A 23,337-nucleotide genomic window follows, 5' to 3' on the forward strand; every position below is an offset into this window, starting at 1 on the left:
ACATTATCATAACCATTAGAAATCAGTTCAGTAAATACCTTTCTTCACCCGTAGGTTTGAGTGAGTAGAATTTCTGGAATCAACCCAAACAGGTCAGAATGAACAGGATAATGTGGCAATCTGTTATCATTAGCTCTGTTGGAAAGGTTCTGAAGACAGTAGAGGGAATTAAATGACCTGGAAAACTCAGTCTATGGAAAAGTCTATTGTACTCATCTCCGTTATTTCCACCTCTACGCATCACTGGAACAATGGAACAACATGATTTGCAGTGGTGACAGAGATAAAGGTCATTTTCCTGTTTTTCTTTTATCCAGCACAAGCCATTTAAGGTTTGTTAAATTCCAGATGTACAGAAAGTAACTTATTCGTGTCAGATCTTTCCATTCACTCAAGATGTTAATCTTTTGAAATCCTCACATTTGGAAGACAATGTGGAGTTGTGTTTTTGTAAAGCACTGTTACTTTTTTCCTAACCATCACTACTAGAACTGTCAGAATTTCTAAAACAACCGTGCCGAAGATTCTATATAGTTCATTTTAGCATCTGTTTCTTCTAATAGCTGCTTTTTTTTTTTTTTTTTTCTTACCTTTCAGGTAAAATCTGAAACAAAAAGAAGTTCTGAAAAGATGTATTAAGTGTAATCATTATGCCCAGGCCAACATGGTAAAGATAGATACAACGAAAGGGTTGACACAGTCTATTCAAATATGTGCATCAGAGAAATTTTGTTTATGTAAGCTTTGCTTCTGTTCTACATAAATTATTAGCTTAAAATGAAGAACTGAACTTTGAAATGTACCAGCTATTCTGATTTAACACAACTGTGCATGTAGCCATTATTCCTTGGAAATTTAACCAATGGCAAGTCCATAGAAAAGAAAGAACAGAAACAGGTCAAGTAGCAGAATTTTAGGCAAAAACTTGGAAATCTTGTGCATTTCAGAAAAGAAGATATGAGAGCATTCTTGTAGCTCAGAGCTGAGTGAAAATTCAAGTGACTGCAGTCAAGGCAATAGAATGTTTTCCTTAAATTTCTTTTAGGGAACACTTTAGTACACACTGAGAACTTACTGAGAATTTGAGATAGCAATACCATTTTAAGGGCATGTTCTTCACCAGTAAATAAACAATGCAAATTTAGGCACAGAGTTGTTCCAAATCATCTTCCATCTTTATAGAAGTGGAACAAAAAGCAGCATGATTTGTGCTTAGCCTATTTATATTACTTCTTGTCCTGGTTTCAGCTGCAACATAATTACTCTTTTTCCTAGCAGTTGTTATGGTGCTTGTTTTGGACTTAAGATGAGAATAATGTTGATAACACATTGATGTTTTAGTGGCTGCAAACCATCATTTGCACAGAATCAGGGACTTTTCTACTCTTTATACTGCCCTTCCAGCAAGGAGTTGGTGGTGCACAGGAAGCTGGGAGAGAACAAACTAAGATACTGACTCAAATTCAAATACTGTATGTTCTCATGCAGAATGATAAAACTGGAGGACGCTCGGGAAGCTAACATTGCTCAGGGAGAGATTGGTCATTGGTCAGCAGGTCTTACATCACATGCTTTTTAATTCTTTGTTCTGCTGATTTTTTTTCAAACCTTTTTTTTTTTTTTCTTCCTTCTTCTTACTAAATTGTCCTTATCTCAACTCAGAAGTTCTTGCATTTTACCAAGCAGTTTTCTTGCTCATCGCACTGGAGGGTGGGCAGTGAACAAATGGCTGTGCAAATTTAGCTCTGCGTCAGGTTAAAACGCGACTTTTTTTCTTTTTTAAGTAAGGATTTATATAATTGCACACTTGAAGATGGCATTTATTAGAAATGAAGTACATGGATTTAATAAGCAGACACAAGACTCAGAGTAACAGAGCATGAAGTTAACATCATGCACAAAATCTGACAGGCCAGAAGTTGGTTCTTCCATTAGATATTATAGATTTACATAGAAAGAATATCTAAAGAAATGATCCTGACATATTTGCCTATGTCAGACAGTCAAAAGCCTCCACTCTAAATCATAGAATCATAGACTTCTCAGAGTTGAAAGGGGCCTTTAAAGGTCATCTAGTCCAACTCACCTGCAAAAAACAGGGATGTTAACAGATAGATCAGGGTGCTCAGAGCCTGGTCCAGCCAGGCCTTGAAAGTCTCCAGAGACAGGGCATCCACCACATCTCTGGGCAACCTGTTCCAGTGCCTCACCATCCTTATTGTAAAATATTTTTCCTTATATCCAACCAAAATCTACCCTCTTTAAGTTTGAAACCATTTCCCTTAGTTCTAACACCTGCTAAAAAGTATGTCCTCTTCTTTCCTGTAGCTCCCCTTTAGATACTGAAAAGAGGTTATTATGTCACCTCGGAGCCTTCTCTTCCCCAGGCTGAACAGCCCCCGCTCTTTCAGCTTGTCCATATAGAAGAGATATTACTTAAATACTTATAGAATTCTGAACTAGAGTGTGCAGCTTATAGCTATTACTTTGATAAACAGAAATCTTCAAGAAGTTAAATTCTCAAATAAAATTATGACTTACATTTATTTCTATTGTTCTTTGGGCAGAAAGAGAACAGAGAGTGGATTTTCATTTATATCTTTGAAAAAACTCTTCCCTCTTCTCTCCTTCTGTGATCTCTTGCTCCTCATGGACATTATTGATAACACTTAGATTCCAGAATGAATGTTTTACATGAACTCAGAGCAAGCTCACTTGTTTATTTAATGATTATCCTTCAATAAATCAGCTATCATAATAAGGATTATCCAGAGAAAGTAAGTGAAAGTTCAACTGCCAGTCTTTCCTATGGTTTTAGCGGTTGCAGTAAGCTGTCTAGGGCAGGAAAATGAGTTAAATGCTATTATATTTAAAATGACACTCTGAATCTACTCACATCAAGTTCGTCAGTTGTATTTCAGTTATGTCTGGTTGGACTGCACTGTCTCATTTAGTCTTCTGATATGATTCTTAGTTAGTTGGGTAGACAGGTAAAATGATGACATCCAACAATGAACTGTGTATTTCCAAATATGTTTATACAGCCACACATCACACTTTAGCAGGCTCTTTATGTTGACCTATTAATAAACCACAGTTTGAGGTTGAGAATAAAGACTCAACTCAAAAATTAATTAGAGGTATTCTGAACTACATGATCGTAAGTAATTCAGCTATTATATGATAAAGCACAGCTGCTAACAGATAACTGCTGAGGTTTACTCCATCTTATTTCCATCTGCAGCTGTATTCATGATAAATTTAAACTGAATATCCATCATTCATCTGGAAAATGAATATTAGATTTAGAAGTCTCATACCTGCAGCTGCTTCATTGCACTAGTTTGTGTCACAATAGGCTCTTAATGAGCACACCACATTTCACTTTCACCTGCTTCATTAATATACATTTCTATTTATTTCAATATACTAATAAAACATGTGCTGAGCAACACAAAACACTTGAGATTATTTAGGAATAAACTTTGACTAGCTAACAGGTTGGATTAGACTTGATCTTAATTTTGCCTTCATGAGAACTTGTCTATGAATTCGGACTCCGATTAAAAAAAGCAGTGTATTCTTGAACCAGAGCAAGTCATGTTGAAATACACGGAGATTAAAAAAGCAATATAGACTTAGGATCTAATTCTTGTTTCCAGAATTTTGCAGGGTGAATTAGATATAAATAAACAGAAGAGAAAGATTATTTTTTGTAAGCTGTTAATTTCTATCAGGTTCAGAGAATACTGCTGTTACTATTTTAAAACATTTACAAGGGTTGGTAGACTCATTCAGAAAAGAACCTTCTACAAACCTATCTGTGGTGGGAAGCATATGAGTATTATCCATTAAACTGATTAATTAATTTATTTATTTAATCTGAGTTCCACCGGTAGGCTTATTCAAGTTGGATTGTTGGCAAAAGCTTCTGTGATTGACCTTTATTTTATAAATTAATAAGTGCAAGACATAAAGGTCATAAGCATATTCCAAAAGTAGTTTAGTTTAAATATTCACTACCTTAGCTTTCCTGTTGTCTGTACATTCGTTGTCCTTTAAAATGAAGATTATCTCCACAGTATGGTACTTGTATGGGTGGAGTGTGATGATGCTCAGGAGCTGAAGTGAATCAAAAAGTGTTAGGGTGCCTTTTCAGTAACCTGTGGGATAAAAAAAAAAAAAAAAAAAAAAAAAGAAAAAGAAAAAAAAAAAGGAAACATATAAATGTATTAGTTTCCTATATTTTGAGCCTTAAATCCTCAATCCATCTTGTATGTAGAGATCTATTCCTTTAACTATTGTGTTTCATTCCATGATGCATGATATGGCCGTTTTTTTTTGAGTCTTTGTTCAAGACCAGATTGGATGTGGCCCTGGGCAGCCTGATCGAGTGGGTAGCAACCCTGCCCATGGCAGGATGTTGGAACTAGGTTATTTTTAAGGTCCCTTCCAACACAATCCATTCAATGATTCCATTATATGAATTAAATCTGAGACACTTTTTTCCTTTTTTTTTTTTTTTTTTTCCTGCATGGATATAGGATTTGAAAATGCTTTAGTTTCCTTATGTTGTTATTAAAAAAAAAAATGTGCCATTTCTCTAACCTCCTCCTCACACCCCAGGAAAACAAACAAACAGACAAAAAAAATAGTAATTAAGTTCTTTTTAGGGCAATTAAGCTGGTGAAGGGTCTGGAGCACAAGTCTTAGAAGGAACATCTAAGGAAACGGTGATTGTTTACTCTGAAGGAGGTTCATGGAAGATGTTCTTGCTCTCTACAATGATTTGAAAAGAGGTTGTAGTGAGGTGGAAGTTAATCTACTCTCCCAGGTAAGTAGCATTAGGACAAGAGGTAATGGCCTTAAGTTGCACCAGGGGAGATTAAAATTGTATATTAGAAAAAAATATCTGAAGGAGAGGCCAAGCATTGGAATAGGTTGCCCAAGGAAGTAGTTGATTCACTGTCCCTGAAGGTGTTCAAAAAATGTGTAGATGTGGCACTGAGAGGCAGTGGCTAGTAGTCACAGTAGTGAGGGCTGATGGTTAGACAAGATAATCTTACTGGCCTTTTCCAACCTTAATGATTCTATGATTCTATGTTTCTATGATTATATGATTTGCAATCCTATAAATATAGAGTAGTATTTAGAAGAAAGAGAAAGGAAACTTTAAACGTTTATTGTGTCACTTATGACACAATGAAAAGGATTTAAAATATTTTTTGTTTGGATTACAAATTATCCCATGAGTATTTTTCTAAAGATGATTTTCCATATCATCTTAATATTAATAAGTAGCCTTTTAGAGATAACATGCAATTAAAACTATTGCTAATCCATTTGTTTTCAAATGAATCAGCATTTGAAATGATGCTATGGACATGTGTCACCATTTAGCTTATCCTCCTAAAAAAACACAGCATAATACTTAAACTAATTATTGTTTGAATTAATTTTTTCTACCCCGATAGCCAGCCATTAAGTTAAATTGGCAACACTAGAGAAAACACAACTGTTTTAATGAATTTTAACAATTGTTAGCATCTTAAATTACAAAAGAAGAAAAAATAATCCCACTGTTGTGACAGCATATGAGCTCCTGGGTTAATTAACTTTCATATGAAGGCTGAAAAACATTTTTTGTTTGTTTGTTTGTTTGTTTTGCAGCAGACTTTACTAACTAAACAGTAAATACAGCAAAATCATCTAAAACAAGTTTTTGAGTTTTTTTTAATTCTGTTTTTCTTGTGCCTTGACTTCCTCAATACTTTATCCTGATGAAAGAAGTCACAAGAATGTTTTCCTGTTCCAATTATTCTCTACATAAGCCTTTTTCCTCGGAATCAGTCCGCAGTTGAGAACTATATCTATTAAATAATTTTAGGCCTAATCCAAAATAAATAAATAAATAAAAATGACAGACATTCCAATTACCTTTTTTAGTCATAGATGTCTATGTTATTGTTATGTTGCACATTATATGCCTAAAGTTCTTCTACCAACAACATTGTGGTAGATGTAACTACCATTTTTATAGATAATGCACTTGGGAATTATAAAAAATTTCCTCGATCCATTGGGCTTGAAGCCTGAACTGAAAAATTTACCTATATATTCCATCTGGCAGGACTCTGAGTTCAAAGACTGAGCACTGTATTGCATATTAAACTAAGAAATAATATTACAAGGGAGGTTGCTTTTCTCATTAACTTTTTGTAGACCATCTGAGTGGTTCAGAATTTACCTAAGTGATATTACGGCTGAATCCCATACTACTTGAAAGATTCAAAGACATGTCTGCAGTCCAATAACCATTTAGGTTTGTGAGGCAGGATGAAGGCTGCTTATACTTCTGTGATGCTCACCACATAGAAAACAGTCAAGTTTTCATAGGATTTTAGTCACTGCATATTAAGTAGTAAATACAGACAAAGTATTCACTTGAAAACCAGTGAATTAGCAAGAATTAGCAAGTTGTGTGCATGCATGTAAACATAAAAATGTCTCTAAGAGTCTTTGATGCAGAGGAAGAAGTAATTGTGTCCTTTTGGAGGGCCCAGGTTGGTGAGAACTAGTCGTACTACTGACTGAAGCCAACCTTTGCATTCAGGTGATGTTAGAAAACTGCTCTTAACAATATAAAAGGGTAGATATCAAGAGAGTGTGCAGGACGATTTCAATTTATTCCTCATATTTATTTTTTTTTCCCCATAAAAATAAACAGCACATAATAATTCCACACTCTCACAATACCTTTTGGAACTAATTCCTATATTTTATTAATCTGATTAATCTGATTAATCATTTGCTTGCATGTTTTACAGCAAGACCTTGGGAAGGAAGATATTATCATTAAGAACCCAGTCATCCTATGGTGCTAGAGATGTATATTCATATATGTATTAATCTGTATGTTGGTGTTTATGTTTTTTTTAATGGAATGTAGAAATAAAGACAGACATTTTCTGTTGAAATAATGCTAAATCTCTTATTTTAGGTACAATTTGTACTTATCTTTTGTTTTCTTAAGTTTCTTTCTCTTACATAAATTACAGTGGTATATATCCAACATCTGTGTGTATGTGTATGACATACACTTTTATTCTGTATTTATGCATAGCTATATGCCTAGATATTAATATTTTTTCACTTTTAGACTGATTTAGGCTGAAGAAACAGGAATAATTCATCTATTTTGCTTTTAAAATAATAAATCTGTGTATATTATTTTCAGCTTTGAACTGAATGTCACAAAATCATTGTGCAAAAAAGGTTGAACAATGACAGAAAAGTATGATGCATTAAAAGGAAAAGGAAAATGACTACAATTTATTCAAACTTCTTATTAGATATAAACATCCTCACATCACTGAATTCCACAGAAGGTGGGCTGGCCATTAGATTTCAGTAACTGGAAGAAACTATAAATCACTGCTTCTACTTTTACAGCCCATTAAACTCAAAGGTCTCAAACCTTTCTCTGGCTATTTGCAATCCTTAGAGTACTCCAGTTGCAGTTTTATACTTTCCCACATTCTGTGACTAATAGATGCTATGCTGTAGAGTGAACAGGAAATTTGAGCAGAAGAGAGGTGTAGAAGCAGTATCCACAAAAAGGTTATGCAGGAAGGCCATGAAGAATAGCTCACTGTAGGGTTGTGCAGTCTGCCAGTGAACCTCAGACAAGATAGATTACATGCCTTTTAATGCCCATTTAAGAATCAGTGAATTTTTATATGTTGCAAAGGGGAAACAGTGATAAATTTATTAAATACTGTAGAAGGGCAAGGTAGGAGAGGGAAGTGGAGGGGTAATAGGTTTAGGGAGACATTTGATTGAGAGCTGCTGTAGTTAGCTCGAAAAGTAGATACAGTTCTAGTTATTGCACTAAAAATAGTACAGTTCTTTTTCCTGCTTTTGTCTTCTCACAGGAAAGTGATTCCTTTCTACAGTTTCATTCCATATATAAGCACATACCCTTCATTTTTTCTTACAACATTCTGATGACTGACTTGCCCTTTTCCATTTATTAAATTTACTGCTTCTGATGCAGCACTGTTCAGAAAAATAGTTAACTTTTTCTCACCTGCCTATTCAGTAATTTCACTTTGTTTCTGAAAGTAGTTAAATTAAATCTTCCTCCCACTTCATTTAGCCTCTTTCCTATTGAGTCAAGTGAGCCTGCAGATACTGGCTAATTTGAAAACGTGTCAGGGCAACATCAGCTATGTATAAGAAAGAAGCCTCTCTAACAAATATAGTGCCTCCACATTGTGCTAGAGGAAACTCCAGGAATATTTAGACAGTCAAAGCAGGTCTCACTGTGTCTGTACTGCAGGTGAGTAGTACTGCATATCAGTGTTCCTGCTGCTCTATCAGGCTACCCAGTGAACTAGGAAGCAGATAGCACCCTCCTCAGCAAATATAGTTTCATTAAAATCAAAACAACTCTGTTCCTGAATGCCCTCTGGGATTCCTTATATTCTAGGCTGCACTGAAGAATATACCTGTTCTAAAAAAAAAACAAGCAGTTCCATCAAGAATGTTCTGAGACTGCCTTTGAGTTCTTAGTGCAGTGCTTTCTATTTAATATCTTCTGTGTTGTTTTTTGTTTGTTTGGTTGGTTGGTTTTTGTTTTCATCTACTGCTGGTACTACACAGTCTTCACAGGTGAAGATTTAAGGGAAATCTGAGAAGAAACACAGGGGGTAGGTACACCAAGAAGTCTTAAAGGCTACAAATTGCTTCTCAGACTCTTCAGCAACTGCACTGATTAATACACAGGCTGCCACCTTTCAGTGATTTAAAAGATGAAATATTTTGAAATAGAGCTTCAACACTTAAAACTACTCCATGAGATTTTTCACAACTCATACTATCCTTTAATTTACTTTGTGTTTATCCATATGGGAATTAATTATGTAATTATGTATTTTCATGGAGCTTAGCAGAGTATTTATACTTGAAAGTGCGAAACCACTTCCATACTTGTGTGATGGGCAGTAGTTTGGTGATCTCAAGAAAAGCTGAGTATAATTCCAAACTTAAATGCATAAGAAGAAAATTATTCCCCTTAGAAACTAAAAGCCAAATCCTGCAGTGGTTAGAATTTGTTTCCTACAGGCACAAATCAAGCAAGTGCAAGGGGATAATATATGTCACATTCTGAGCAGCAGACTATGATCCTCAAAGTGATTTTTAGCCTAATCACTGTAGTTAAAAGACTCAATATCCAGGAATATTTTTTTAAAAGCCTGTGAATCTAAAAAATTAATTCAAACACATACATTATCCTTGGTGATAAATAGTATTAAAAACTATTTTTTTTATACACTGCAGCAACTCATGGATAAACTGAAAGGAAAGAATAAGGTCCATGAGATGTGGTAAAAAGCCTGTTCACCTGGGAAGAATATAGGAATGTTGTCATGGCCTGTTGGGATGCAACAAGGAAGGCTAAGGCCCTCTTGGAATGAAACAGTACAAGGGAGGTAAAGGATAACAAGAAAAGTTTTTAGGAATGTCAACAGTAAAAGGAAGACTAGGGAAAATGTAAGTACTGTATTAAATGAAATGTATGCTTCGGTAACACGGTTTGCTAAGAAGGCAGAGATTCTGAATGCCTTCTCTGCTTCAGTCTTTATTGCAAAGATTAGCCCTCAGGAATCCCAGACCTTGGAGGTAAGAGAGAGTTTCTGGACAAAGGCAACCTTTCCACTGGTTGAGGTGAATCTGGTCAGAGGGCATCTAGACAAAATCAGTGCACACAAATCCATGGGTCCCAATGGGATGCACGTGTGCTAAGAGAATTGGCAGAGGCGATTGCTAAACTGCTCTCTATCATTTTTGAAAGGTCCTGGAAGCAGGAGAGGTGCATGAAGACTGGAGGATAGCCAATGCCACTTTAGTCTTCAAAAAGGGCAAGAAGGAGAATCCAGGAAACTACAGGCCAGTCAGCCTCACCTCCATCCCTGGAAAGCTGATGAGACAACTTGTTCTAGATGTCATCTGAAAGCAATTGGAAGAGAAGAAGGTTATCAGGAGTAGTCAACATGGATTAGAACCCAAGGGAAATCATGCTTGACCAAACTTGTAGCCTTCTGTAGTGTCATCACTGGCTGAGTAAATGGGGAAGAGCAGTGGATGTTGTGTACCTTTACTTCAGTAAGCTATTTGATACTATCTCCCAAAACATCCTTGCTATCACACTTTGCAAATGCGGGATAGACGAGTAGACAGTGAGGTGAATTGAGAACTGTCTGAATGGCAGAGCTCAGATTGTTGTCATGAGTGGTGCAGAGTCTAATGGAGGTGTATAATTAGTAATGTTCCCCAGTGATCAGTTCTGAGTCCAGTCTTATTCCACATCTTCATCAGCAACCTGGATGAATGGATAAAGCCCACCCCCAGCAAGTCTGCTGATGATGTAAAGCTGGGAGAATTGTCTGACACACCTGAATGCTGTGCTGCCATTCAACAAGACCTGGACAGACTGGAGAGTTGGGTAGGGAGGAACCTGATGAGGTTCAAGAAGAGCAAGTGTGAAGTCCTGCACCTGGGGAGGAATAACCACATGCATCAGTACAGGTTAGGGGCTGACCTTCAGGAGGGGAGCTCTGTGGAGAAGAGCCTGGGTGTACTGGTGGACAACAGGTTGGCCATGAGCATCCATGTGCCCTTGTGGTCAAGAAGACTATAGCAATTACATTTACTGGGTGTCTTGATGTCCACAAGCCATGTACATTTTGCCTCTTGTTTCAGTGTCTACCAGATATTTCTTACTAATATGTCATCACACACTCAGCTCCAAAAAAAGATAATCTGTCCAGTGGGCAAATTTTTGTAGCTGGTTTCATGCTTAGCTTCTGTTTCCTGCTTCTCTATCAACAACAGAGAAGTCTGTGGAAGGTGAATGATGAATAAAACCATGCTGTCTATATGGTTTATGCACACAATTTAAGTTTAGGATTGTATTCCTTTGAATCATAATTTACACTATAATTTTTCTACTGAGTTTAGTCCTTTTTTTTTTCTTTTAATACATTTTCTTGTCATAGTCTGATCTCCCCTAAATGTACTATCATGCAACTATGTTTGCTCCGATGAAGTAAAATGGTCACAGTGATGACAGAAAGAAACTGTGAGCAAGTTTGTCCACTGCTATCCAGCTTCACTCCAACTAGATCTTCATGTTTACACAGAAGGCCGCTTTACTACAACTTGCTACCAAAGATGTTACCTGAATCTGCTGCTGCTGTCATTGTCACTAAAAGAATACTTTTGGAAACCAGCACACTGTCATTGCTGGTGTCTAGTGTAAGTAATCATATCATGGTGAGCTCCTCTGAGCACAACTTCTTTTACATCTATTTGCTTGGATTTTTTAAATTGTGGAGAAATACTTACTTTCAAATCTATTTAACAGGAGCCTTTCTTTCACCTTTGAAACCCCAGATGATTTTTCACAGATATATGTCACTTTATTTTTTAGGAAGAAAGATAGATTTATAACTAATTAACTTTTTGTTTCAACTCATAAGGTACCCAACAGCATGAATCAGTGTGCAGTGACTGGCTAAATTTTGTTTATCAAAAGTCCTGGCAAACAGCCACAGTCTAATAAACTGTGTCTAAGTTTCAGCTGGATTATTTCCATCTGTTCTGGTTTGAAATGTTTCCAGTGCATGTAATTTAATAATACTAATATGGCTGAGTAAATGTCTTGTTCTATAACACAAGCAACCCTGAAAAGTTTTGCAAAAATTTGCAATCAGCAGACCTTGTGAGGGCTATTATTTTCTATTTGCATATAGGGGAATCAAGGAACAGTATTATTCAAAGAAACATTAATAATATATGCTTGAAATCACCTGAGGTTTTAAGATGCTGACTTTGAAACTCTTTAATGCTATCCTGATTTTTTAGTACGTCAAACACCTGTTGCTGCTACCGTCTTTAAATGCTGTTCTCTGTATTGAGCACTCTCAGAACAAAACTCTGTGGTAGGTAAAAAAAATGAAGACACCCAAACGTTGTGCAGGTGCTTGTAAATTTGGACTTCCTAAGTGATTTGCACGAAGTCAAACAGTGAGTCACTGTATAAACATTACAATAAATTAAGTCTCCTGCTTGTCACTGCACTTTACTTTGGGAACATGCTGCTTCTCAGGTAGCAGAGTTCCTTCAATTAGGGAAGAGTGGTCTATTAAAGCTTCAAGGAAAATAGCATTACTTAGTAAGCCGCTACAAGGGAACGGGCAGTGCAGGAGTAAAGATCAGACAATACACAATGCTTGGAACTAACAAAGGACAAAAAGAAACTGAAGCACCCACTAATTTAGAGGAAGTTGCTGAGCAGTAGTACTGTAAATGCAGAGAGAAGAAAGTTTCACTGGTGGCATCCACTGTGGCTTTGTTACGTCATTTACAGTACTTTCTCCTGAAGTCATGGTATGAATAAAGTACACTGGATATTGACACACAGATGCTACAGTTCTATGAAAATTAAATAGGTGAAGTGAATGAGATAAAAATCAGAGATAAATGTTAAGACCAGTCACCTAAAAATTAGAGGAAGATCAAGAGTACATTTCTTTGTTTATTAACTGAAGGCTCAGGGAGCAGATACATGCTTTGAATGCTTTAAGCGCAGCAAAATTCCTTGCTAAAAATACCATTTTAATTAAAGTTGTGTTGAAATTGTGATAGACAAAATGTGCCGGTTGGACCAGATCCTAGGTTTAAAACTACTGAAGGATGAATGCCAAAGATATTATTTTAAAAAGAATGTTACTGGAACACACATTAGTATCTGCACCCAGATAAATCCTGTGTAGACTGCAGATAGGGCAACTGTCTGTCCCTGAAAACTCTTTACATCTTTCCTTCTCCTCATGCGTGGTGTCCTGAACATCTTCCTGTTCTCCATTCCTCTTCCCTTGCTGCTATCCATTAACCTTAGAAGTTTACCTGTGATTGAACCTGAAGTAAATTGGAGGGAATACTGCTATGTCTGCAAATGCTTTATAAAGTCAGATGAGAATGTTGGCCTGCTAAGCACATACTAGTGTTTCTGTGTGTTTTTCATGTTTTTCCTTTTCTTAAATTTCCTCTCAGTGTCCCTGGGCACCCTGCTCTGTGCATCCCTACTGGAACATGGGTTGGACCAGATGGACATAGATGGACTTTGTCACAGAAGTCACTTCCAACCTCAACCATTCTGTGATTCTCTGATTATCTATTTAGAAATTGTTGATTCTTCATTTTATATTCAAATCACAAAAATTCACAAAATCACAAAATGAGAGAATCATGGAATCATAGAACATCCTGAGTTGGATGGAACCCATAAGAATCACTGAGTCCAACTCCTTGCTCCACATAAGACTATCAAAAAAATTCAATCGTGTCTTCCAGGAGTCTTCTCTCCTCTTAGCTGAACAACTTCAGCTCTCTCAGTATTTATACAGCAGAAGAGGTGCTCCATCCCTCTAATCATCCTGATAGCCCTTTTCTGAACCCACTCTAACTGTTCTTTTGCTAGGGAGCCCAGAGGTGAATAGAATAGTACTCCATCTCATTTCTCAGGAGAGAAAAATAAAGAGGGAGAATCACTTGCCTCAACTTCACAGCTACATCTCATTTGATGTGACCTCATATATGATTGGCTTATATTAAAATCGCACTGTAAAACAGACAGAAAAGGAGGATGGCCAGGCTATTTATGTACATCAAAACTGCACTAGTGTTTTGAAGCCTATTCCCTGCTTTTCTCTTCCCCTTTGTGTTTCCCTGTGCCTTCCATTTCCCCCTTCTTCTCTCCTCTCCCTTGACAGGGGCATTCTTGTGATTGATTGAGATTTCCCAGGGAAGAGAATTATCTCCTGAGTAGCTGAGCTGCTAACATGGAACAGTATATCATGTTTAACAATTATCATCAATATTTATAACACTTTTATGTCCAAGTTGCGTCAGACTGGCAGACAGAAATGAAACCTACAGTAGAGTCATTAAAGCATCAGCAGCAGAATATCTTCTCCTTAAAATTTGAGTTGAACCCTTTTTGAAAGGATTTGCCTCTTTTGCCAGTTTCTTATTGAATGACAGGCTCACTAGCTTTTTACAATATCATCCTATTACCCTGGAAACATGAAAATAATATTTTCCAAATTTTTATTTTGACTTTGATAAAGAAGGAGAAATAAATTAGATTGGGTTTTGAATCTGATTACAGGAAAAAAAATCTAACATTTTTACAAATTTTCAAGGAATTAGCTTGCTGTGCAAACAGTGTAGAAAATACTGTAGAAAGAGTAGACTTATGAATTAATTAAAGAACTCACAGCTGCAACAATTAATATATTATGATAACTAAATATTTGAATCATATCACTTTAGCAAATCAGTGTTCCAATGCTTTATTTTCCTTAAAATCTTTATTTTAAAATATTGATCCATCATCATTACCTAGGATGAGCACATCTTTTCTTTTTCCTGTGTAAGTGAAAAAGTAAACTACTGGGTTATGACAAATGAAAATTATTTGAATTTATGTTGACAACACAAAATAACAGTTACAAAGTGAGCAGATGTAGAAGTTTTCTTATGTGTGTGCCCATGAAGACCTAGAACTAAAAAGTTCCTACAGGTATTTTCCAATGGAAAGCTAGTACTAGTAAAAAAACAGGAAAATATATAATAAGAAATTTTCTGCACAGGTCTTTCTATAAATCCAAGAATATCAATTAATAACCAGTTCTTGAGAACATATTTCATCTAACCAAACTGTTCTATCTATCTATGGCATTTCTATTTATCTATCTTTAATAAAATAACTAAATACATATGGCATATATTATCATGATAAAAAAAAAAAGTATATTTGCATATGAAATTCCATTATTGCAAGAATTAATGTGTATGACATAGTACCATACAGGTTTCTTAGTACCTAACAATAACAGTGGAACATGCAGATGAATTATCCTGGATGACCTTTTTAAAGCCTTCAGAATACTTAGGGATTTTAGCAAATAGCAGCAATATAATGTACACCTATGAAATTAATGAAAGTGGTTAAGAATCTGAAATGCATTCTAAAAAACAAATTGATTTCGGTATTCCAGTAAAAGTAATCCAAACTTTTACTAGTCTTTTCTATTAATTCTACCTGAATTAACATATTTTCATGAGACTAGAGTTGAAGTAATAGAAGGGCTGTCTTTCAATGGCAGCACTAATTCTTGGATGAAGGTATGATTTACTCAAAATTTTCCCCATAAATCTGTATTAAATTACTATTACCTTTGTGATGTGTGAAGAATTTTTCTTTTTCCTCTACTTATTGTACTTATATATAATTGGAATGTAGATATCATCAACATTTAGAATCAGTAAGTAGTGTGGATAGAACTTAAAAACTACTAGATTCGGGCCAGGCATGCCAGTTTTAATTTGAAAGCAAACTTTTGTTTGTCTTGTCACATCCATTGAACTACTTTCATTCTCTCAATTGCCACATCAAGATCTCTGAATTCATAATACCTCTCATGTCTTAGATTCACTGTGGTAAGAGATGTTAAAATGCAGATAGTAGCATATTTTCTTTACACTTAAGTATACACCATATATCTATAGTCTGTTTTTTTTTTCTTTCAGAATGTCCTAAGATTGTTTTTTTTTTTAATTATTTATTTTAATGAAAAAACAACTAAGAATAAGAGATGAAATTTTATATTGCTATATAAGTTGAATAAAATAATATATTTATATAGGAAATCTTAACACTGTTCTCAGATTATTACTTTTCAAGCTTTTATTTCTTCAAAGGTCTTTGAAAGTCAAAGGAGAAGTGAAAGAAATTAAAATATCTCAAATTTTGACCCTTCAGTAACATCCAAGCAAGGTAAACTTTGAATTACTCTTTTCTGACATTAACTGAGTTGAAGAGTGGTTTGTAATCTGTGCTTCATGTTTTTTTTTAACTGTCATTCTCAAAACACTTCACAAAAAATAGGGATAAGCATACAAAAATTTATCTTCCAATTAGTCAAAACAGACAGATTTGATTATCTTTACGGGAGTTAATGGAAATTAATATATATTTAAAGGTAGTGACAGCATCATATTCTGTCAGAATATCAACTTTCAGATCCACTGAGGAAACTATTTACACGCCCTAACGGAAAAGGCATTTAATTAGAGCAAGCTCAGTGTATGTATGCTGCCAGTTATCTGGAATACACATTTTGAGATAAAAATCCATGAAAAATATAATACTCCAGTAGAAAATCACTCCTGAGTGAATTATAGGAACATTAAGTAGGCTCAGTTTTACAGTTAGGGAACATTTTAATAATACTTATACATTTTGTAATACTTATTATTTGTCAGTTGTCTTCAAGCTTTGCCAACTTTTCTGGTAGCATTAAACATGCCAGGATTTAGATCAAACGAGTTTGTCAAGATGAAGAAAATGTAAGTAGAAAGCAACAATGATAAAAATTGGCAATTTTAAAAGCTCAAATATCAGGTAATGCATTTTTGTAATACTACTAAAAATTTATAGGAAAACATGCAAATTTCTTGCTTATCATTATAGAGATCTATCAATATATTATTATAACTTCTCTATATATATATCATTCAAGACTCCAAAACGGTATTAATTGCCCAATAAAATTAATGAAATATTCTTTTATATATACTGCACAAGTTTCTGCAATCAGCTAATGAAGTAATTCCTAAGCAATTTTAATTCCTTTTAACGCTTTCAGAAATAACTCAGAATTCTACTGAAATATGTGTTTTAAGACAAAAGCACTGTTGAGAAAAATCTTTAGGATATTCTTGTACATGAATGATGTTATTACAATACAATGTCATGAAAATAGGACTTGCCTAAGAAATAAATAGTTTAAACGAAAGCATTCTACTCAATTCAAATAAATTTCAGTATAATTCCTGAGAAAGCTACACTAAGAAAAATTGTGAAAATTGAAATGCAAATGGTAAGTTCCAGAAAACAAAACTTTTAGGGTAAGACATCTTAAATGCTCTGTTATGTCAAGAAAGCTCTGTGTGGCCTTGGACAAATGAAGAAAGGCTTCACATCTACCATCCTCTCATCTCCACATATGTTATAGAAAGTGCAGATTTCACTGATGTGATGTGATACTGATATTTAGTGGCTTCAGACTTCAAAACCTATTGTATTGGTATATGACATTTTCTGTTAATTCCTGAATGTGAGCTGAACAACTCAGAGAGGCTGAAGCTAGTCCTCATCTGAGCCAGAGATTGGAATAGATGACTTCCCTTCAAAAATAATTTCTTCTCTCTCTGACTGTGGGCTAAATATCTCTGTCTCCCTGTTTCAAAGTTCAAGTTTCTTTTTATTTATCAGATTTCTCCTTTACTTTGAGGAACTAGTCTGCTGTGCCAACAGCTGTTTTACAGGATTTAATGGTATGTATTTAACACACAAGCCATAATTTGTTGCCTAATCTCATAACAAACATTTTCACAAAATCAGGAGGAGAAATCCCTATAATGTTATTAAACGATTTGAAATCAGTTTCTATATTTGGAAATTAGGTCAGAATTGTTCAATAAATTAGTATATTTCTCCTAAAAATTATGCTACCTGTGTTAAATTATATCTTAAACTGCATGTAGTTAAGAGCTTTCTAGAAGTCAGTAGCACATATTTTCACAGAAATCCTAAACATATATTAGCATGTATAGGAAGCAAGTGTTATAGCATTTCAAGACATATAATGAAAAAAAAATTATTGGATTTGAGGTAATTCATTTTTCTGCTTTCACAGATATACATGCTTCTGTCAAATGCCCTGGACATAATCTGAAAATTCTAATTCATGTTACTTAATACAAAAGTGAGTTGGGGCTGATCAACAATTGGTCATCTTTGAATGATATAGGAAAAACCTGTTGAAATTGGTGCATTTATTTAAAAATGTATTTTATCAATCACTGTAACTAACAGTAAATGGGGCCAGATCATGCAATTGAAAAAAAAAAATTGTAAAATGTTTTGTTAATTTTTTTAATTCAGGAAAAAATAAAAGGATATCAGCTTCCATACACAGTGGAACTATAATTATCATGATTAAAGCTTCAATGTAGTCTATAAAATGAAAAAATATATATATTTAGTGCATATATTTCCAGTGCATCTGTATCCTTCATTTTATTTTTAATGTAGGTAGAAAGATTGCTTTACTTTATAATGAAAAATATGACACTCTGACATTTTCTTTAATTACAAACTCTGATGTATTTAATAGCACAAAATTGGCCTCCAACTTGACAGTTCCCACTCTTAGAATCAATGGTCAGACACCAGGGCACCAGCTTGGTCATCAAAATCAATATTAGAAAAAATATAGCTTGTCAAGACCTCTTGGCCCTTTATTGATTCAAATAGGGTACTGCAGAGAATTTATTTATGATGCTACAGTTGTTGGCCAACAAACAGGAGCGTCTTTCATTGATTTCAGTAGAGGGAGATGAATATCGCAAAAACACAATTACCCTACTAGGCACACTAGTAAGACCTGTTGCATAGCTTCCAAAGCATGTAATTCAGTGGTGTGGTGGCTGGGTGGAAGGACTTTCAGGAAAACTATATTAGATTTATGTTTGAAAGAACATGTCTTGCTGAAACTGAATCAAGTATAGTATTTTTCATCTCACTGGAACTATATGCTTCCCTTTTGGAATAGAGTATTTTGGATATTCCCTTTTGGAATTGAGTAGAAAGACTAGGGTCTTTTTGGTATGAAGGTAACCATTAATTTTGGTAACTCTTTCTGTTTTGTCTCTTGCAATGCCTCCTCCTCAAATAAAAAATATCAAGTGTCATTCAAGTTTTGTAGCTTTAAACAAATAATCCCATGCTATTTATTCCTGTTCCATTGGAAATCTCAACTACAATTTTGAACCTTTTGTACATAATGAAAGATTTTACAGGCTCTGGGAAGTACTGAGATTTTGATTAAATTTAATTGTTGAAAAATGCTTGTAAAAAAAAAAATCCCATAGATTAAATGTATCAGAATACTCATAAGAAAATAGAAATGCCCCTTTGTATTTATTTTTATTAAAAATTTAATATATATTTTTAATTATAATAGTTTAAGAGGAATTATTTAACACAAACACCCCTGCCTCTTGGTTCTGTGTTCCTCTGTTCTTTTTACAGATAATGCTTTCCTCCAGCTTCATTTTCCTTATATTGTGACAAAATACATTTTTAAAGGCTTGTTAATTATAAATAGATTACCAGTAAACTCTTATCTGCATATATAAGGAACATCCCCTTTTCACTTGTAACAAGATTTTGACTGTAACATACATATGATATTTTTCTTGTGAAGACAGTGATCTGATTTCTACCTCATGTCACCTATATAAGGAACCCAGAGCTCATGGGACCTTCTGTTCAGAACAATTTAAAAGAACACCGTTTATAATCTATGTTGACACACATTTTAGCACCCATGGATGCTAAGCAAAAAACACAAACTTACAGTAAGATTGTCTTGAAGTATATCCTCATCCCTAGAGCTTTTAAAGAAAAGTTCTTTTAGTAACTTGTCGCAAGTGACAAAGAGTAGGTAACACATTAACTTCTGTTTGATTTTGATTTCCTTACCTCAAAAATAGATAATACGGTTTATAATTGGAGATAGCAAATCATCACTGAAATTTTTTGACTCTCAAAATGTACAATTGCAACTACTAAATAGTTACTAGTAACTGGATTTTTCACATCTCTATTTTTTGTTATTTTTATGTTGGTATCTTTGTTACATATATGCAGTGACAGTTGTCTCCACTGTTTTCCAACTTCATGGTCCTTTACATGCTCTACTTCATACAATTAATTATTTACATTTTTTTCTTTTGTAAAGATACTGGGGATTGATACAGTATATTATTTAAGATCATCTCTCATTTTACTGGTAATTTGAAGCATAGGTCAGTAATCAAATAAAATTCAGGAAGTTGATCAAGAACTGCATGTAAAAACTGCATATTTTTTACTTTTGGACTTTCAGTTTCCAAAGGGAACAGGTATGTGAGATGAGACCAAAACTCAGCCAAGCCTGGTAAGCTGTAGGAAAATTACTCAATAATACAGACTTAGAAATAATAAAAAACTATTGTGAAAGCTTAGCAGCTTCCAAGAATTTTGAAGACATCTTTCATCAGAGTTTTCCTTAAAATTTGCTGTGGATGAAAAGCCAAAATACACATAAACATTTTTATATTAGTATTCATAATAAGGGATGAATGTCTGAAGACAGAGTGGAAATCATTATTCACTTAAAAATAGATTTAAATTATATCTTCAACATTTTGCACCTCAAGACCATATAATAGCATGTGAAGGTGTCATTTAAATGATAACAATTGCCTGAACATTAGAGTTAACACTGAACTCATTTTCACAATCACAACCCAATTCAGCACGTTTCCATTGCTATTTATCTCCATTCTGAAGTTTCGCCTGCCTTTTTACTTAGTATGAATAAATCATTAGAACAGGTGGTAAAAGCTTACAATGAAAGACGCTGTCATTCTCAGCATAAGTTCACCACACTCAGTTAACACGTATTCACTAAAGTATTATACATTTGGGGAATGTATTCTTTTAGAATTGCTGATCATATTATTTTAACAATTAACCTTAACAGGAACCATTCACTTTTTCCTCAGAACTAGATCCTTTCACTGCAGTCTTCAGTTAATTACAGCTGTCTTGTTCTCATTACATTCACTTCTTTGAAGACTATACACACACAAAGCACATATATCAAATTTCTATCATATGGTGAGAGAACAGGATTCACTGTAAAGCAGACAGATCTTGAAGATGAGACATTATTGTTATGTGGCAAGACTATTAGTCAAAGATGTTACTGATATATGTCTTGTTACAAATGTGTTTAACTGCTGATCAGACTAGTAGTCTTCCAATCATTAAAACTTCCTGGCAGTTTAGCAAAGTCAAGAATGTAATAGTGTATTTTCTGCACTTCATTCTTCCTGTAAGTTATACGAATAGTCTAACTTTACTATTGACATAATCATAGAATCATAGAATCACATAAGTTGGAGAGTACCTTAAAAATCATTTAGTTCCAACTCCTCTGCCATGAGCAAGGTTACCACTTTCTAGATCAATTTGCCCAGGATCCCATTCAACCTTACCATGAAAGCCTCCAGAGATGAGGCATCCACAAACTCTGTGGATTACCTGTATTAGCACCTCACCATCCTCTGAAAAAAAAAATTGCTTCAATCTAACCTAAATTTCCCCTCTTTTGGTTTAAAACCATTCCTTGTCCTATCACCATCAGACCATGAAAAATGTCAGTTGCCTTTCTGCTTATAAGCTCCCTTCAAGTACTGTAAGGCAGTACTGTGAGGCATTTCCAGAGCCTTCTCTTCCCCAAGCCAAACAAATCTAACTCCCTTAATCTTTCTTCATAGGAGAGGTGCTTTGATCTTCTTTGTCGTCTTCCTCTGGACTCACTCCAACATCTCTGCATTGTTGCTGTACTGGAGGCTCCAGGCCTGGATGCAGTACTCCGGATGGGGCCTCACAAGGGCAGAGTAGAGAGTGACAATCACCTCCCTCTACCTGCTGGCCACCTCTCTTTTGATGTAGCCTTGCATACTGTTGGCTTCCTGGACTGCAAGGGCACACTGCTGATTCATGTCCAGCATTTCATGGGCTGCTCTCAATGAGTATTTTGTACTCTTAGTTTGTACTCTTGTCTGGGATTTCCCTGACTCAGCTGCAACACTTTGCACTTGGTCTTGTTAAGCCTCATTAGATTCTAATGCGCCCAGTTCTCAAGTGTGTCCCGGTCCCTCTGGATGGTGTCCCTCCATTCTATTGTGTCGGCTGCACCGCTCAACTCGGTGTCATCAGCAAGCTTGGTGAGGGTGCACTAAATCCCACTGTCTATGTTATTGATAAAGATGTTGAAGAGCGCTGGTGCTAAGATGGACCCCAAGGGGACAAGACTCCTGACTGTCCTCCACCTGTACATAGAGCTGGTGACAACAACCCTCTGGCTACAACCAGGAGTTGGACTTGATAAGAATTTTGTATGCCTTTCAACTTGCGATATGCTATGTTTCCACAATTCCCCTGCTGGCATAAGGGAGATATGAACCTGTTAGTAGGTCCAGAGGAGGGCTACATGGATAATCAGAAGGTAGAAGCACCACTTTTATGTAGTCAAGCTGAAAAAAACTGAAGTGATTTAGCCAACAGAATAGAAGATTCTGTGGAGATCTTATAGTGGTCATCGAGTACCTAAAGAGAGCCTAAAGGAAAGATGAGGAAGGATTTTTTTTAATTTTTTTTTTTCCAGGGAATGTTACAGCACATAGTTATAGGACAAGGCTTAATGGCTTTATACTAAAACAATTTGGCATTTGGATGAAATTCTTTAACTCTGAGGATGGTGAGGCACTGGAATGGATTGCCCAGAGTAGCTGTGAATGCCCCAACCCTGAAGGCATTCAAGGTAAGATTGAGTGTGTCTTAGAGCAAACTAATCTAACAGAAGGAGTCCTCTGCTCCTGGCAGGGAGTTTGGAGCTAGATAATCCCCAAATATTCTATGAGTCTATGAAAAATGAAAGTGTAAATTAGTCTTTCTTTTAATCCCTAATGCATCTTTGAACTTGCAGAACTTACTTCAACTCTTTGCATCCCTTGTTTATGGCTGCTGTTTCTTTCAGATTGTGTCAAGAAAACTATCCTGGAGAATGTGTTCTGTATTTACAATCATTTTTTCTATTTACATTTTAGTCCTTCTATGCCCTATTCAAGTCATTAGCTGAATAACATCCAAAAGTCATAACATGTTAGTGAGGCAGTACATACTGGCTTATTTTTTTATTCTAATGTTCACTCTGCTGGATAATGCACTTTCCAAGAATACTAGCAGATAATTTTTAAATAAATACTGTAGCAATAGCTCATGAATGAAATGATCTGATTATTCTTAATCCTGCCCTCAAAAAAAAAAAAAAAAAAAAAAAAAAAGAGAGAAGAATAAAAAATCACATACTAGGCTTTCAGGGTTTTTATTTATTTCTTTTTTTAGATATCATATAGTGTGAATTTATGAAGAGATTAAGAACTTGAATTTTGTTATTTGCTGATTAATATAATCATATAACCACCAAGTTTGACAGAGATCTCCAAGAGCATCTAGTCCAATTGCCCACCTACCACCAATATTCACCCACTAAACCTAATACATATATTCTGTCAAAACTCAGT

The 23,337-nt window shown here is 35.1% G+C and overlaps 1 protein-coding gene across 8 annotated transcripts in view; it reads right to left on the bottom strand.

The window, feature by feature from the left end:
* The window catches only part of CNTN5 (contactin 5), a 603,593-nt gene that overhangs the window by 417,082 nt on the left and 163,174 nt on the right, over positions 1 to 23,337 (bottom strand). For 3 of the 8 annotated variants that reach the window (XM_040707026.2, XM_046901813.1, XM_046901880.1), the window contains exons 2-3: positions 4,024 to 4,163; positions 2,897 to 3,080 (exon numbers count right to left, since the gene is read on the bottom strand). The exons of 2 other annotated variants lie outside the window; for them this stretch is intronic. The gene's annotated coding sequence lies outside the window, so the exon portion shown is untranslated. 8 annotated transcript variants of the gene reach the window in all.

The sequence above is a fragment of the Gallus gallus genome, chromosome 1, assembly GCF_016699485.2.
Source record: "Gallus gallus isolate bGalGal1 chromosome 1, bGalGal1.mat.broiler.GRCg7b, whole genome shotgun sequence".
NCBI lineage: Eukaryota > Metazoa > Chordata > Aves > Galliformes > Phasianidae > Gallus > Gallus gallus.